This window comes from Tachysurus vachellii, chromosome 7 (genome assembly GCF_030014155.1).
Source record: "Tachysurus vachellii isolate PV-2020 chromosome 7, HZAU_Pvac_v1, whole genome shotgun sequence".
Taxonomy (NCBI): domain Eukaryota; kingdom Metazoa; phylum Chordata; class Actinopteri; order Siluriformes; family Bagridae; genus Tachysurus; species Tachysurus vachellii.
Window position 1 is genome coordinate 6,731,525 of NC_083466.1, and position 16,212 is coordinate 6,747,736.

A 16,212-nucleotide genomic window follows, 5' to 3' on the forward strand; every position below is an offset into this window, starting at 1 on the left:
TGATCCCAGGATATGCATCCCCTTGTTAGGATCTTGTGATATTTCTGGACAGCTCTCAGCTCTCACCATCTGTCACTGTACACAACCTTGTGGAAACCTTAGACTGTTCTTCTCCTTTCTCATTGCCAAACTGACTCCTTCACTCCTGCATCAGCTTTATAACATCAAGAGGATCCAACCAGTCATTTAATTGACAATATATCTTTGTAGCATATCCATTTATAGAACTTTAAACTAATTGTAACCATTCTGGACATTTTGTGAACTCTTAGATTCTTAAACGACATCACGATATTTACAATTCTGTAATTCTGTTGGCCTGTCTTTTGATTTTGATCACCAGCCTCTTGCCTTTTTTCACAGACAAATGTGTTTAATGTGACTACTCGTATTGTCAGCTAAATCAGATGTTTGAAACCTACCAGTACCTTGACCTGTACCTGTAATTGGCTGGTCAGATCACCACAGGACATCCAGACTAACAAGGCTTTATAGAATATTAATTTATTGTGGCTAAAAGGTCAGGATTTTTCTTTTAAATTTTTATTTACTTGTAAATAGAACTGATCAAATGACCAGTCTGAATTGATAAACAGGTCATGTTTGTCCCATAAGCCTGCAATTGAGTAACCCTACATATACCTATTCTATCCAGCTGTGGCTTCACAACTTCTTATTTTTAGAACTATTAAATGGAAAATCATACTTGCAGTTTCAGCATGACCATAATTATTTGCAACACTCAGTCTGCGGCCTTATGTCTGAATTTATTTATTTATTTCAGTCTTAACCAGGGGCACAGAGAATTACCTGGATACTCTATGCCAAAATATCATGAGCAAACATGTGAAACTGGAAAGATGACTGCCTCAGTGACAACCACCTGCAAGGATGATGTTAAAATAGTTGAACCTGGAGAAGGTGCACTGACCTTCCCAGGCAGCAGTAGTGTAGACTTGGAGTGGCAGATCTCTTAGTGATGCTCATAAGAAGAAGTTCAGTTAAAATAGTAAGAACAATCATCATCATCATCATCATCATCATCATCATCATCATCATCATCATCAGTCGGCTGCAAATATTTGTGGTTTGCAGGCGTCAACAATCTTCTTCCATTCTGTTCTGTTTCTTGCTGCTGTTCTCATTTCGTCAACTGTTGGTGGTATCTCGCTGTTGATCAATTTGCCTATGTACTGTGGGTAGAGAAGCTTTGGTTTACCACGCTTTCTTCGCCCGTGTCTTTCCAATGGTTGATAGAGAACGTACTTGTTGATCAGCTCGAACTCTGGTTTGCGTAGACAATGACCGACATATCTAAGTTGCCTCCGTTGTATCTGGAGGTATAGCGGGTCAATACCGATCGTATGGTATATCACTGCATTTGAGACTTTGTCCAAGCGCTTGATGTTGAGCATTACTCTGTAGCAGTTGGTGGCAAAACTGTTGAGGCTTTGTTTGAGCTTCTCTGTTATAATCCAGCTTTCGCAGCCTTACAGAAGTATAGGTAAGCATGCTGCTTGGAAAATATTTGTTTTGAGATGGATGGGAAGGTTCTTTGAGCGAAATATATCCTTCATTTTCCAGAAGGCTGCCCACGCAAGGGCCTTTCTTGTGCTGATGTCAGTTTCGCTCGACTTGACCATTGACCCCAGGTACTTGAAGTTGTTAACCCACTCAATCCTTTGGCTACCTATCTTTAAGTATTTACTCTTATCCTGGTTAGTGAATGCTTCTGTTTTCTTCACATTCACCATGAGCCCGACCTGTTCTGCTTGTTTGGCAGTTTCATTAAGTTGGGATTGAGCTCTTTCTAGGTTACCTTCCAGTAGTGCGAGATCGTCTGCAAAATCAAGGTCAAAAATTGCTATTGCTGGTTCTCGTTGACGTTGATGCCATGGGATCTCGCATGATTAAGTTCTGTATTCTTCAGGATGTAATCATTGACGATGATGAAGAGAAAGGGTGCAAGAGTGTCTCCTTGTAGAGTGTCTCCTAGTTTGACATAGGTTGTTATGTCAAATTCGTCTGTTAGTTCTCCTTCGACTAGGACTGCGCTTTTAGAGTTGTTGTATATGGTCTTGATTGCGTTGACCAACTTGATTGGGATTCCATAATGACGCAGGATCTCAAACATTTTCCTTCTATCTATTGAGTCAAATGCCTTCTTGAAATCTACGAAGGTTATGTAGAGAGGCAGGTTTTTGTCATCTGCACTTTCTATCAATCTGCGTATGATGTGTACTTGATCGGTGCAACTTCTTCCACGACGAAAGCCTGCCTGATTGGGTCTTAAGATCTTATCTATAGGCTCTCTTATTCGGTTGAGTAGAATTTTGTTGTAGACTTTTGTTGCCATCGATATAAGACTGATTCCTCTGTAGTTGGTCATAAGAGTAAGATCACCTTTCTTGGCAAGAGGAACTATGATGTTAGTTAGTTGCCTTGGTGCAGTCTCTTGGTCGTATACATCGTTGCAGATTTGATGGAGAAGTTCAATTATCACCGGGCCTCCATATTTGAGCGCTTCAGGTGTAATTGAAAGGTCGCATTCTGGTGCTTTGCCATTTTTAAACTGTTGTACGGCATCAAAGGTCTCTTGATATGTAATAGGACCAACGTTTATGTCCAGGTCACTTGGTGCCGGGAGTATTGAATCGGCATTCGATAAATTGGAATGAACATTGAGAAGATCTCTAAAGTAGTTACTCCACTTATCTCGTAGATCCTTTTTGTTGTTAATACTACTTCCGTCTGCTCTTTTCATTTTATGTTGATGTTTTGACATATTCTTCCCACCAAGTTCATTAACGATCTCCCATGTTGTTCTAAGGTGACCAGAGGCTGCTGCTGATTTGAGTTGTTGTAGCTTGCCTTCGAGATGTTGAACTTGGTCGTTTGAATAGGCCGATTCCAACTCTTGATTAAGGTTTTGCCAGATTTCCTTATCTCTCTCCAGACAACTACTTTTGAAGGCATTTTTCGCTCAGTTTCTCTTCTCTAGTATGCTAGTTGTTGCTTTTGAGACCCAATGCTTGGCCTTGGGTTTTCTTAGCTTTCCGAGCAGTTCGCTTGCTGTCTCCTCAATGGACCTTTCAAAGATGTTGTATTTGGTTTGTAAGTTGTTGACTTTGTTTTCTTCGTAGAGAGCATCGAATCGGTTTCTCACTGTTATGTTGAACTGGGCTTGAAGCTTTTGACTCGTTTTGAGCTTCTCCCAATCAAATTTAGTTCTGATACACCTGTTCTGTCGTTCAACTCGTAGCTTGATCTTGGTACGGGCACTGACAATTCTGTGATCTGACCCACATTCGACCGTGCTATAAGCTCTTGTATTCTCGACTGAATTGATCCATTTCCCGTTGATTAGGATATGGTCCAACTGCGCTCTACTGTATTTCCTTCATCCTTATCTCTGTTGCTTGGATGTTGCCAAGTCCATATTCTAGATTTGGGATGCGGGAATCTTGCTTGTGTTGGTCTCATGTTGGCCATTTCACAGAAGTCGACTAGCCTCTTGCCATTATTGTTACTTTCTTCATGGAAAGTGTGAGGCCCGATTGATTTTGGGTTGGTCAAGTGTCGGTCCTTGCCGATACGAGCGTTGAAATCTCCTAGTATCAGAAGAACATTGTGGATTGGGACACCTTTCACACACTTTTGAAGGTCATCGTAGAACTTATCTTTCTCTGAGTCGCATTTATCCTCGGTTGGTGCATAGGCTATTACTATTGTTGTTGCTGGATTGCCTACGAAGTTTGCCACCATTATTCATTCAGATATCTTCACCATAGAGCTGAGACTCTTCGAAAGTCTAGTGTTCATTAGGATGCCTATTCCACCTTGACCCTCTGATGTTGCTGAGGAATAGTCAAAATGCCAGGTGTTTCCATCTTCGAGCGTCTCCCTGTGCGTGTCAACTTGTTGATTAGTTTGCCACCGATGTTCTTGTAAAGTATGGCGATGATTTCTATTCCATTTTTGATACACCCATGAATTAGCTGATGTAGTTTGCCGATCTTCTTGGGTGTTTGAACGTTGTAAGTTGATATTATTGTGGCCGACCTTGGTGAAAACGGGGCCTTCAGGTTTGTGTTTCGTAGATGTTGATGTTGTTGTTTTTGTCTTCGAATGACCGTTGCGTTATCGAGAGCGTTTGCATGCCCTGTCCTAGACTGAGATCTCTGGTGAGATTTCAAGCAGCGACCAAACAAAAACGAGTTTTTGTTGCCCGGAATGGGTATTTCTTTTGTTGATTTCGGAATCGTTGCGGGTTTTTACTCAAATTCGGGTGATTAGCCCTGGATTTGAAACATGGTGCGAGGTGAGAACTGGCTGTACCGGTTGCACCAACGGTAGCGGATTTAGTTCTTCGAAAAATCCGGCCAGACACAAAGAACAAAGAACAGACACAAGAACAGAATATTAATAGGATATAATAGGAATAACAAGAATGTTTACCTGGTTCATCTCCATGGACTGTTGCAAACTGAATCAATTACTTAATGAAAGTAGGTGAAACTCCTGGATCAATCATTAAGTCACTCTAGAGTTATCTGGCCAATAACACATGCAAGAAGAGCTTATACCCAAGACCTATAGTTCTTTTCACTAAATGGAATGCTAACAGAAAGCTTAGAGAGGCCCATTTCAGTAAAGCAGCCTGCATGGGTTCATAAGTGGAAGTCTTATGGCACAGCAGTGTAAAAGAGCTTATCCTGAGTTGATCTCATTGGGGAATGTGGTGGACAAAGGTGCCTTGCTCCCTTCAGGAAAGCTGTATCAAGTTTAGGCACCCCTGGTGTGACACCGCTCACTGTGTTGTGGCACCCTGCTATGACTGAGTTTTAATGTAGGCAGATATTTTCCACTGTTATGCAGTCATTGCAGGAAGGCTAGGAGGAACTGGGCAGTTCACTGAAAAGATGCTAAAATTAACGCTATTTGCTATTTCTATTTAAGAAAATACAAGGCACATAATCTGGGATTCCTGTGTTCAGGACTGTGTCTTCAACTTGCTGATGGGAATATAAGAATATGTATTGCACAGATTCACTGACATCTGATCATATAAACAAGAAGGAGGCATCAGATTTTGGGTTGTGAAGCGTTGCTCCCCTCCTTACTACCATGGGAAAAATGTGGACCTTTGGCACCACACCTACCCAAATTGGCAGATATCCATCAAGCCAGGAGTGAGAGTTCTAATCAGCTACATGAAAGATGGGTTGATAGCTAGAATTATTGCTCCACTACAAGCAAAAAAGTGGCTAACAAATTGCCTGTATTCACCATACAAGAGGTAGTTCTGTTAGACCTCACGAGAATGTCGGTGCTTAGGCAGCATAAGTCAGTGTAAGCGTCAAAGGAAGTCATACAGCATAGGCCAACTGGCTTGTAATGTGTCATGTTAGTCTCCACGTCTCTAGCAGACACCCCAGAAGAGCTCCCCAACTAAAGCAGGTTTGGATTTGAACTTTCTATTGCAGATACCCTGCTATATAATTCAGTATAATTGTATAATAATGCGCTTAATACATACTGTAGGTGTGTATAGGTGTGGGGGAAGGCTTCAGCAGCAAGTGGAATTTCAGCAGAGCTCCGTGATCACTTCTATTCTCAGCACTTTAAATGTAAATCAACCCAAAAGGGGCTTTCACTAACATGAGACTTTTCAAGGTAAAGATTAAGCTCAATCTTCTCTCTCTCTCTCTCTCTCTCTCTCTCTCTCTCTCTCTCCCTCTCTATCTCTCTCCCTCTCTCTCTGCCACAGCCCAGATGTCTGACATGTCTGTGATGCTGAACAAAAGGGACAGAAAAGTCAGGAGAATTCAACAGCAACTGCGCTCAAATAACTTTGCGCCCACATTCAAGTAACTTTGTCGACAGACTTTTGAAAGGTTTGATTAAAATGCTCCACCAGGCATTTTGTTTGCAGTTGGAAAACATTGATATGAATTGAACTAATCATTAATATTCAATAAAGCTCACCTAATGTTTATAAGAGCAATGTAGAGCTCTGGTCCATAACAATTTCTTTCAGCATACCAACTCAGGTGATTACTCGGAAGAATACCCTCCCGTGAATTTTTCAAATGGAAAAAAGGAAACCATCATAATTTTCCTATGCACACATCTAACCTCACCTTCAATGAGGCTTTGGTGGACTGAGGTCAAGTCAATTCAAGAAGCTTTTATTGTCATTTCAACCATATATATAGCTGTTGCAGTACATAGTGAAATGAGACAACGTTTATCCAGTACCATGGTGCTACATAAAACAAAGATAGGGCTAAGGACTTAGTAAGTAAGTCCTAGCCACATATAGTGCAACTGTGCAACCTGGTGCAAACAGTGCAGGACAAGACAAACAAGACAGGTGCAAACAAAAAAATTACAAGACAATACAAAAAAGACAATACACAAAAGACAATAAACAGAAACAGCGCCAACAAGTGTAAATACTGTATGTAAGGACTACGTCATGGACTGTTCGAGTACCACTAGCTCAATTATCTGTTCTGTGTCTCACTCTTCCACCAGCGACCACCAACAACAGTCCTTCAGATATTGAACATGGATAAAAGCATAGCGAATCTTGGTGAGCTTCTGGCAAGAGGCTTTAAGATATCTCTGAGTGGGGAGGCTTCCATGGCAGTGTCTAAGTTTTCTTTGATCCTGGGTGTTGGCACCAATGTAGAACCCAATGTGTATGGCTGTAGAACACTCAGAGCTCTGGGCTCAGTTTTGTTTCTCAGCTGTACTTTTCAGCAAGGTCAAAATTATACTCCATGTGTGTGTGAAAGTGAGTGGCTCAACCAGCACTTTCTGGCTCACTAAAAGCTGGTCGTATTAAGACACAGGTAAGAATCACCTAACATTTACTAGCGGTAAATGACTAGGTTTTAAAACATTTAATAAAAGTATTCCAATGCTAAGATATGGTGGGTGCATAAACTGAAAAACACAAAATCACAAAGCAGTAAATGATTATAAACAATGTACATGTAGTACAACATTTCCAGGGAAGTGAAAAATGTCTATTTTATACATATTTTACTGAGAACAGCATAATAAATGATTTTGTTTGTTCTGATAATAGACATACTCACCCATTCCTGAAATTCTCTCTTTGTGCAGTTGGAGGCATCATTACCCATAGAAAAGCTTAAGCTTACTCTTGGAATGCCTGCATTATAGCCTTTAAAATGATTAAGTAATAATCTTCTTCTACTTTGGGTTTCTCCACAGTGAATCATCTGTTTCCACCTAACTCTATCCTTGGCATCTTCTACTCTCACACCAATTACCTTTGTGTTTCTTTTAACACATCCATACAGTATATCTCCTTTTTTGGCCTTCCTCTTGACCTCTTATCTAGCAGCTCCATCTCCAACATCCTTCTACCAATATACTCTCCCATGCTCCCTCATCTGTACTGTACATGTCCAAACCATCTCAATCTAGCCTCTCTGAACTTGTCCCCAAAACAGCCAACCTGAGCTGTCCCTCTGATGTCCATCCTCGTCACTCCTAAAGAGAACCTCAACATCCTCATCACTGCTTCAGTCTCTAACCCATACAGCAGAGCTGCTCTCACTACTGTCTTGTACAAATATCCCTTGATTCTTGCTGACAATCTTGTCACACAACACTCCTGACATTTTTTCCACCCACTCCAACCCACCTATATTCGCCTCTTCACCTCTTTTCCAAACTCCCCATCACACTGGATGGTTGACCCTTTTTAAAGGTTAATTCCTTTTCTTTTCAGATCAGACCTCCAAAGTCTTCTTCTTCATCATCTTCTTCTTCTTCTTCTTCTTCTTCTTCTTCTTCTTCTTCTTCTTCTTCTTCTTCTTCTTATTATTATTATTATTATTATTATTATTATTATTATTGAGTATATTATAATATAAATTATGAATTATAACTGTGGTCAATAAATTATATGTGCCATTGCATAAAAAAATCATTTCCCTAAACAATGTAAAACAAGACAAATAGAAAATCCTGTCATAGTCAGAGGGCTGACATAGTCTAAGGTCTGGGTAAAGTTTGAACACAGTATCACTGTGTGATCTGCAATACAGTAGGCCTGTGTTTGGTCAGATAATGGACTGAAATTAAACATTTTCCATTGTTTGTTTTGATGAATGCATTAAGGTGTTCTGGATGTATTGAATGCAGTAATGTGTAAAGTCCAGTACATTATTTTGACAGTGAGTCATAGCCAAAATGAGGTTAATGCTTTTTCTTTGGCATTTATTTTGGCAAAATATGCTGTTTTCCTAACTTTGACTTATCTGCTTTAACACTTGCTGAACTTCCAGTGAGACGGCACAAATATCTCTTGATAAGTTTTACTGATAAGTTTTAGCGCATCAGTGTCATGTCTCAGTTAGAGACGAGCACACCAGCGTTGCCATTTCAAACATTGTATATCTTGTTGAGCTTAGAACTCTGACCAGACTTCTTTTTAACATGAAGCCAATGTACTCAACATGCTTTATAAATTAGGATGATATTAGGTTGTAAAGTTAGAACCCCTCTAGAAGGGATTTACCTCGTTAATATTCCCATATTATAACCTATTTGTAAAAGTACAAGGATACTTATCCTAGCAGTGGTTTAAATACTTTAAAGCCATGTGATAAAACTCAGTATAGAGTACTTGTGCCTCCTTTCCACCAGAAAGAATTGGGTGCTGGTTCAGAGCTAGTGCTGGTGCTGGTTCGAAGTTGGTTCCACTGGCGAGCCTTCAAAGAACCGGTTTGCCTTTCCATGGGCTAGAGAGCCATCACAGAGCCAAGTCTTATGTCACTGTATTCAATGTTATACAGCAACGTTAGCGCAGCAGCGGCAAACACAAACAATGGTGGATGTTGCTTTGCTGTTAATGCTCATGGCTTTGCGAACCTACATTGGCATCCAAACGCAGCGAATCCTGATTTAAAATGATTTAAAAATGGCGCTATCAATGTTTTCTTTTGTCTTGTTGGTCACAGTAACCCCGCCTCCAGCACCTGACGACCCTGTTCTTAAGTCTAGACCAGCAATGTTCTGGTGCTACTTAAGAACCACTTTTCCTGGTTCAGAGCCGGTGCTTTAGGTGTCGAAAAAGAAAGAACTGATTTTAAATTAGGCTCTGGTGCTGAACCAGCACTCAAACTGCCTTGGTGGAAAAGGAACAAAACTGCCTTGGTGGAAAAGGGGCATTAGTTAGCAAGAGCAAAACCCTATTAGCTATGTACAGTTTGCAAATAGCAGAATTGTCATTTAATTACATTTTGTATGTTTAGTAAACTCATTAAAAATAATTATTTAATTACATATTACAAATATAAAGAGGGATATGAAGCAGACTGAATGCAACATGCTGAATCTATAATATAAAAACATAATAATTAGTAACATGGCTGCATTTTGGTGCAGAGGGTAGCGCTGCTGCCTTACAGCACCAGGTCTCTGGCACCATCCTGAGCTCAGGTTACTGTCTGTGTGGAGTTTTGCATGTTCAAAAGGTGAGAATGTATGAGTACATAGTGCTCTATATTAGGTGCATTCCTGCCTCATGTGTATTCACTAGAAAACACTAAACATTGGTATTATATGATATGTTAAGTGATGAATAAATCATCTTTCATTAGTGCAGAAATCTAAACTGAGCACCATACCTAAAACAAATCAGTGTGCCAGTCACTCAGAAATAGAGAAATACAGAAATAGTATATTAGATCGTTTGTGAAATTTCTTGAAAGCAAGAGCCATACTGTATATGAACCTTTTAATGCAATATGTGTTTAGAATCAAAAAGTATTCTTCAAGTGGCCCATTTTTGCTCTAGAGCTACCTTGGTGCATACAACACAAAAGCATTTGTAACTTATAATCTGGCTGAGTGAATGTTATGCTTTGCACAATGCATGACCTTCACAATCATTTGTCTTTCTGACACATACTGTACTTTGCCCCCATTTCCTTCTGCTGTAGGCATCACATAACTCATCAATGAGCTTGATCTTGAAAGACTACTGCTTATGTTTTTTTGGAAGAGAGATGTGTGCAGGTGTGAATACAGTCTTGCAATCCTACCACCTGCCCGTTGTATCCACTCCCTTCCCCTATGCTCCAGACCATCTCACAAGACCTTCTGCCCTTCATCACCACGATTATCAATGGGCCCCTAAAATGGTTATTCACATCCTGAAGAAACCTGCTCTGGATCCATCAGGCATCAGTAACCACAGACTGCTATCACTTCTCTCTTCTCTTTCTAAAACGCATTGTCTATAATCAACTGTCGGTCTATCTCTCGCAGAACAGTCTCCAAGATCCTAACCATTCTGGCTTTAAAACAGCACTTTTGACAGAGACAGCCACAAGAGTCCACCCTCAAGAGTCTTGGAATTTGCAGATCAGTATGGGAATGGTTTGCTTCCTACCTGGAAGGTCTCTTATATCGAGTAACATTGAGGGGAGTGACATCTGCTACATGCAGACTACTACATGATCAGTACTTGGTCCTCTCCTTTTCTCCCTGTATACTCACTCTCTTAAAGTTATTTCCTCACTTTCAGGTTCTCTAATCACTGCTTTGCTGATGATACTCAATTTATCTTCTCTTTCCCACCCTCAGATACCACAGCTTCTGTTTGGATCTCAGCATGTCTGGCAGACATATCATCGTGGATGACTGCTCATCAGTTGAAGCTCAATCCTAGCAAAACTGAACTGCTGATCATCCCAGGTCATTCATCCCCAGGTCATGATCTTGCAATATACCTGCATAACAATCATCTCTCCCCTTCAGCCACAGCTCGCAACCTTGGGGTAACCATGGACAATCAACTGTCCTTTTCCATGCATGTTGCTAGTGTGACACGCTCATGTCGGTTACTTCTCTACAACATTAGAAGGATTTGGTCATTTTTGTCCACACAGGCTGCTCAGGTACTTGTTCAGTCTCTTGTCATCTCAAGACTGGACTACTGCAACTCACTGTTGTCTGGTCTAACTATGAATGCAATTTGTCCTTTACAAATGATACAAAATGCAGCTGCGTGACTTGTTTTTAACCTCGCATACCACATACAAGTTCTCGCATACCAACCTGCTGCTAGTCTCCCTCCACTGGTTTTAGATACAAAACACTGATGCTTTCCTACAAAGCCAAAAATGGACTAGCCGACTCTTACCTCAAAGCCCTCATCACTTCTCGCACTGCAATTCGCAGCCTCAGAGCAACCAGCACTGCTTGACTCGTCCCACTATCTCCCAGGGTAAGCAGTAAGTATACAACAAGACTCTTTTCTGTTTTGGCACCAAGATGGTGGAATGAACTTCCCCTAGGGGTCCAGACAGCTGAGTCACTCGCTCATCTTAAATGACGGTTGAAGACCTACTTCTTCATGAATTACTTGAACTAGCACTTTCTCCCCTGTTTGTTGTATGTACTGTATGTATTTAAAAAAAAGTCTTTGAACAGAGTTTTAGGCTCATGGTATCTTACATCTGTAACCTAGTGAACCAGTGAAACTCAAAACCAGCCTCTTAACATCTTCATGTCTCCACTTAATATTCACTTTATCAGTAAGATATTCATCATTCACTACCTCACATTGACATACTGTAAATGTCAACCTGTTTGCACATTTGCCTCTTGCACATTCCTGTGTATCTTAATATTTAAGACTACAGTATAATGCACATTTGCACATTGCCTTTTGTACATCCCTGTGTATCTCAATATTTAAGACTACAGTTTACTTTCATGCACACTATTTTTCATTCTATATTTAATTCCACAGTCTTCTTTTATATTTTATTCTTATATTTTTATTGTATACTTTTATTTCACTCTTTCATAGCTATATTTTCATCTATGTTGTATTTTTTAACAATTGCGCTGTCCATGGAGCAGACCTGACTCACATTTCACTTCTGGTTATATATGCTCTATATAATTGTGTATGTGACAAATAAAAATCTTGAATCTTGAATCTTGAAGTGGGACCTAAACTGTTGGCATGGAATGTTGCAGTTGATGTGGCCTACAAGAGACTTTAAACCACCCTCACCACCATTCCTATGTTCACTTTGAATCATCCAACCCTTCAATGTGGAGGGACATCATGCCTCACAGTATGGAGTGGGAGAAGTTCTTTTCTAGAGGTTTGGAGACAAACCAAATCTCCACTCTGTGGCTTTCTATTCTAACAATCTTTCCCCAGCAGAAATGAACTGTGACATTCTGAATTGATAATTGCTTCTAGTGGAACACTCATTGGAGGAGTGGCACCACCAGTTAGAGGGAGCAAACCAATTCATTCATGATCTTCACAGACCATTCAAAATTAAGCAGTTAAACTCTTGCCTAACCTACTGGGGTCTGTTTTTGTTCTGCATCAACTTCACACTAAAGCTGATTTCCTGTCAAATCTGTATCCCATCACCATTAAAGATCCAACCTCCAAACCCATCTTGTCCTCCTTCTGCTTTGCTAACATAATCACGTGAAAAATTGATTCATTGGTTCAGACTACCTCTGCATGCCCCACTGGGCACTGGTTCATACCACCCAGTCTGGTGAGGATGTTCTATCATGTGAATGCTGGAATCCACTGATAAATACCAAACCTTGGTTCCTGTGATTGCTATCCTGGTTTTGTATTGGATTGGATTGTCTGTACATTGCTGTTTGCTGGTTGCCTGACCTTTTGCCTATCCCTGTTTTTAACACTGCGTTACGTCCATTTTTAAAAACATTCTGAACTGCACTCTGTGACTCAGTTGAACAACAGTAAAAGTGTCTAACAATTTTAGTAACGTACGATTTTAATTGTGAACTATTAATTAAATTCTTTAAAATAAATATCTATTACACATGAATTGCATTGCCAAAGAAGGCTACCAAAATATTGCCAATGAGGAATACAAAAAATGTTTAAAACATGGTTAATTAGGTTCATCAATAACATTGTTTTACACTATATTCAGATATTCATCGACTTATTAATTTAGCCTTTTTTGGGGTTTAAAGATGCTGTTATGATCACAAGATTAAAGGGACCGCAAAATGCAGAACACAGGCCCTGTGAATGGCCTATGAAGGGGGTTAGACAGGTTTTATTGAAGGCAACGTGGATAAGAGTGTGTGGGAAGAGAATGTAACAGGCGCACTTGTTGAGGCCTTTGTTGGTGTGGTAGTCAACCGGAGGAGTTACTGCACTAGAAGCCGGAACAATCTGTGTTCCATTGCTACAGAACTGGGGTTTACATACGCTGTTGTTTGGAGAGCTGATTTAGACCAGGTGTGTTTAAGGATTCCATCGTAGAGAGTTGTGAAGTGAAGTGCTACACCAAGACACACACACACACAACAGTCAGGAGAGAACACAAGAAAAGGAAAAAACAGGACAACATGAGAGAAACTGGAAACAACATGAGTCCAGACTGGGCCATGACAAATGAGTCAACAAATAAACATGTTTGAGTTAAAACTTATTATTATGTTCTTTTTTTTTTTTTTTTTACATTTTCCATTTCCATGTTTCTAATTTAAATTTGTTATTCTAAAAGAATCAGGAAGAAGACTTTTAGATGAGTTGATTATATGAAAAAGTGAATAGCATATTCACTTGGAAAAATAATAATGCATTACAGTTAAGCAGTTCAAAATCTAAAATCATTATAACTATATTTGATGAGGCAATCAAATATAGTGATAGCAAAGTAAGCGTGTAATTGTCTGAAATTCATGACGAAGTTTGCTGGAGTTGCTCTTTATTCTGTCAGAAAAGAATAAAGTATCTGTATTTTCTGTATTCTGTATCTTTCTGTATTTCTTTATGTTTCAGTGATATGCAGAGCAGCCTGCAGAGGTTGCTGTGGGGTCTAGAGGGTAAGGAACTTCCAATAATCTCCTAGAGAGAAGAAACATTTTCAAATACATGTTTATCCACAACAATTACAGGATGTAACCCTAGTAGCTGTTCTATATGCTAACTGTTATTCTCTGGGGTGTTTTTTCTGACATTGTTACTGCTAATCAATAGAAAGTTATTTTTGACTGATCATCTTTATCCTGGTGGGAAACATTTTTATCGTGATGGTACTAGTCTCTTCCATGCTGGCTCTGCACCTATTCACAAGGCAAAGAATAAGGTCAGCCATGGTACAGTACAACATCCCTGGAGCAGATAAAGGGCCTCACTCAATGGACCTCACGCAAGCAGCTTGCCAGTGCTGGGGCTTAAGCCCTCAACCTTCTGTCAGCAGTTTCAATGTCATCACTAACACAAGCTTTAAATCTATATCTGCATACTTTTTTGCTTTGCACTCATGTCAGGCTTGTAAGATTGAATTATGGTCTATTTGCCTTCAGGGCTATGACCCATTGCTCATTTGAAGTCTTGCTGTTCTTGCATTTATGGTAGCATTGCTTATATTTAGTTAATAATAAAATTAGAGTCTGCTGTAAGGTATTTTAGACAGTATATTTTCAGAGATGAATGACCATTTCACTATTTCCACCCATATAAAGGTCTCTGTCAGACATTACAAACATGATCAGCTAAATACATTATGATTAATAGTAATTCATTCATGATGATGTTGACATGACTTTATCATATATAAATCTGTTGTACTGATTATCCTGCATAGGGTCACAAAGAAGCTGGAGTTTACAAGGCAGGGGACACCCTTGATGGGGCGCACAAGCACACACACACGAGTACCAGGTGGAACCCCCCTGAAGTTAAGGGGAGAACAAGCAACTCCATGCACACAAACCCCCGATCTTGAAGGTGTGAAGCAAATACACTAAGCTGCCAAACCACTGTGCACCAAATGATCTTCCGGGACTCTTGCGGTCACTGACTGTATAATTCTGTAATTAAGAGTGTTGTGAATGAAGCAGGAACACAGCAGTCATGCCTAATTGAATGTGGAGGTGTGTGTGCTTGCAAAAGTGTTTGCATAACTGAGCAGGTGTACAGGTGTTCTTAATAAAGTGGTTGGTGAGTCTAATTAAAAACACACATTAGGTGCCCTGTCACAAGTCAGTTACCCTGCGCTCACTTTTTCACACTTTTACTTAAGTAACTGAAGACTTTTTTCTTTCTTTCTTTCTTTCTTTCTTTCTTTCTTTCTTTCTTTCTTTCTTTCTTTCTTTCTTTCTTTCTATTTAATGGTCACTTCAAAATGGATTGGCATTGTGTGGCCACAAATGCAGGATAATCTCTTTGAGCTCCTTTACTTTTGGGGGTGGGGTCTAGAAGCTACCATTCACTTTTTTTTTCCTTTTTCTTTCACAAAGTTGCAGCTAGACCTCAATGGCCTGAAAAAAAATTGAATGTTTAGTAGGTGGATTCTTGGGTTGGTTGCAAAATTCATACCTCCCACTGGCTGAAGTCTTTTCTGCCCCTGAAGGGGCCCCAACTGTAACTTACAGGTGCCCCGAGCTTGCAAAATGAGCCTGACAAAACCAGTAGGGGCAAAATTTTGTGATATTTATGAAAATTAAACAGCTGTAGAACTAGTTCCAATGTAATCCTAAATGTGGATATCATGTTTAATTCTAGATCAGTTTATCAGTTTATCTGCTGTTAAACTGGCATGTTTGTGATAAATCAGGCAGAACATTTATAACATACTGTATGAATAATAATGGGAAACATTATCTTACACCTCCAAGGTTCAGATACAGCACTCTGTCCCCTCTACCACCTTACACAAAGTATTCTCTGATGCATTTGGTTCCCTTTTGTTCGTTTATTGTATGGACACTTTCAGTAGGGTGTGAAGCACAGTGAGTGAAACATGGTAACACTGCTGATTGAACAAGAACAACCAGGCTGCTCTTGTAACGTAGTATGTTGCATATGAAGCTTTACATCTCAGAGTAAATGATGTATGTCCAATGACTCTTTAGGGAAAGAGTCTTAGTCTGTATTATTATCATCAATTAGTACAATTCTGACAGCGTATTAGGACCTTCATCTTCACTAAATACTTTAATAAGCACTTAGTTATTTAAACATAAAGAAATATTTTTTTTAATAATGTATTAACCTTCCCAACAGACTGATTGTACCAGTATGAGGATTTGTTTACTGTTAAAATATTCCATAAAGTACTTCCATACTTGTAAATGTACATTTATATCTTAAAACTGTTTAATGCATTTTAATGTAGTATTTTCAGTAGTAGC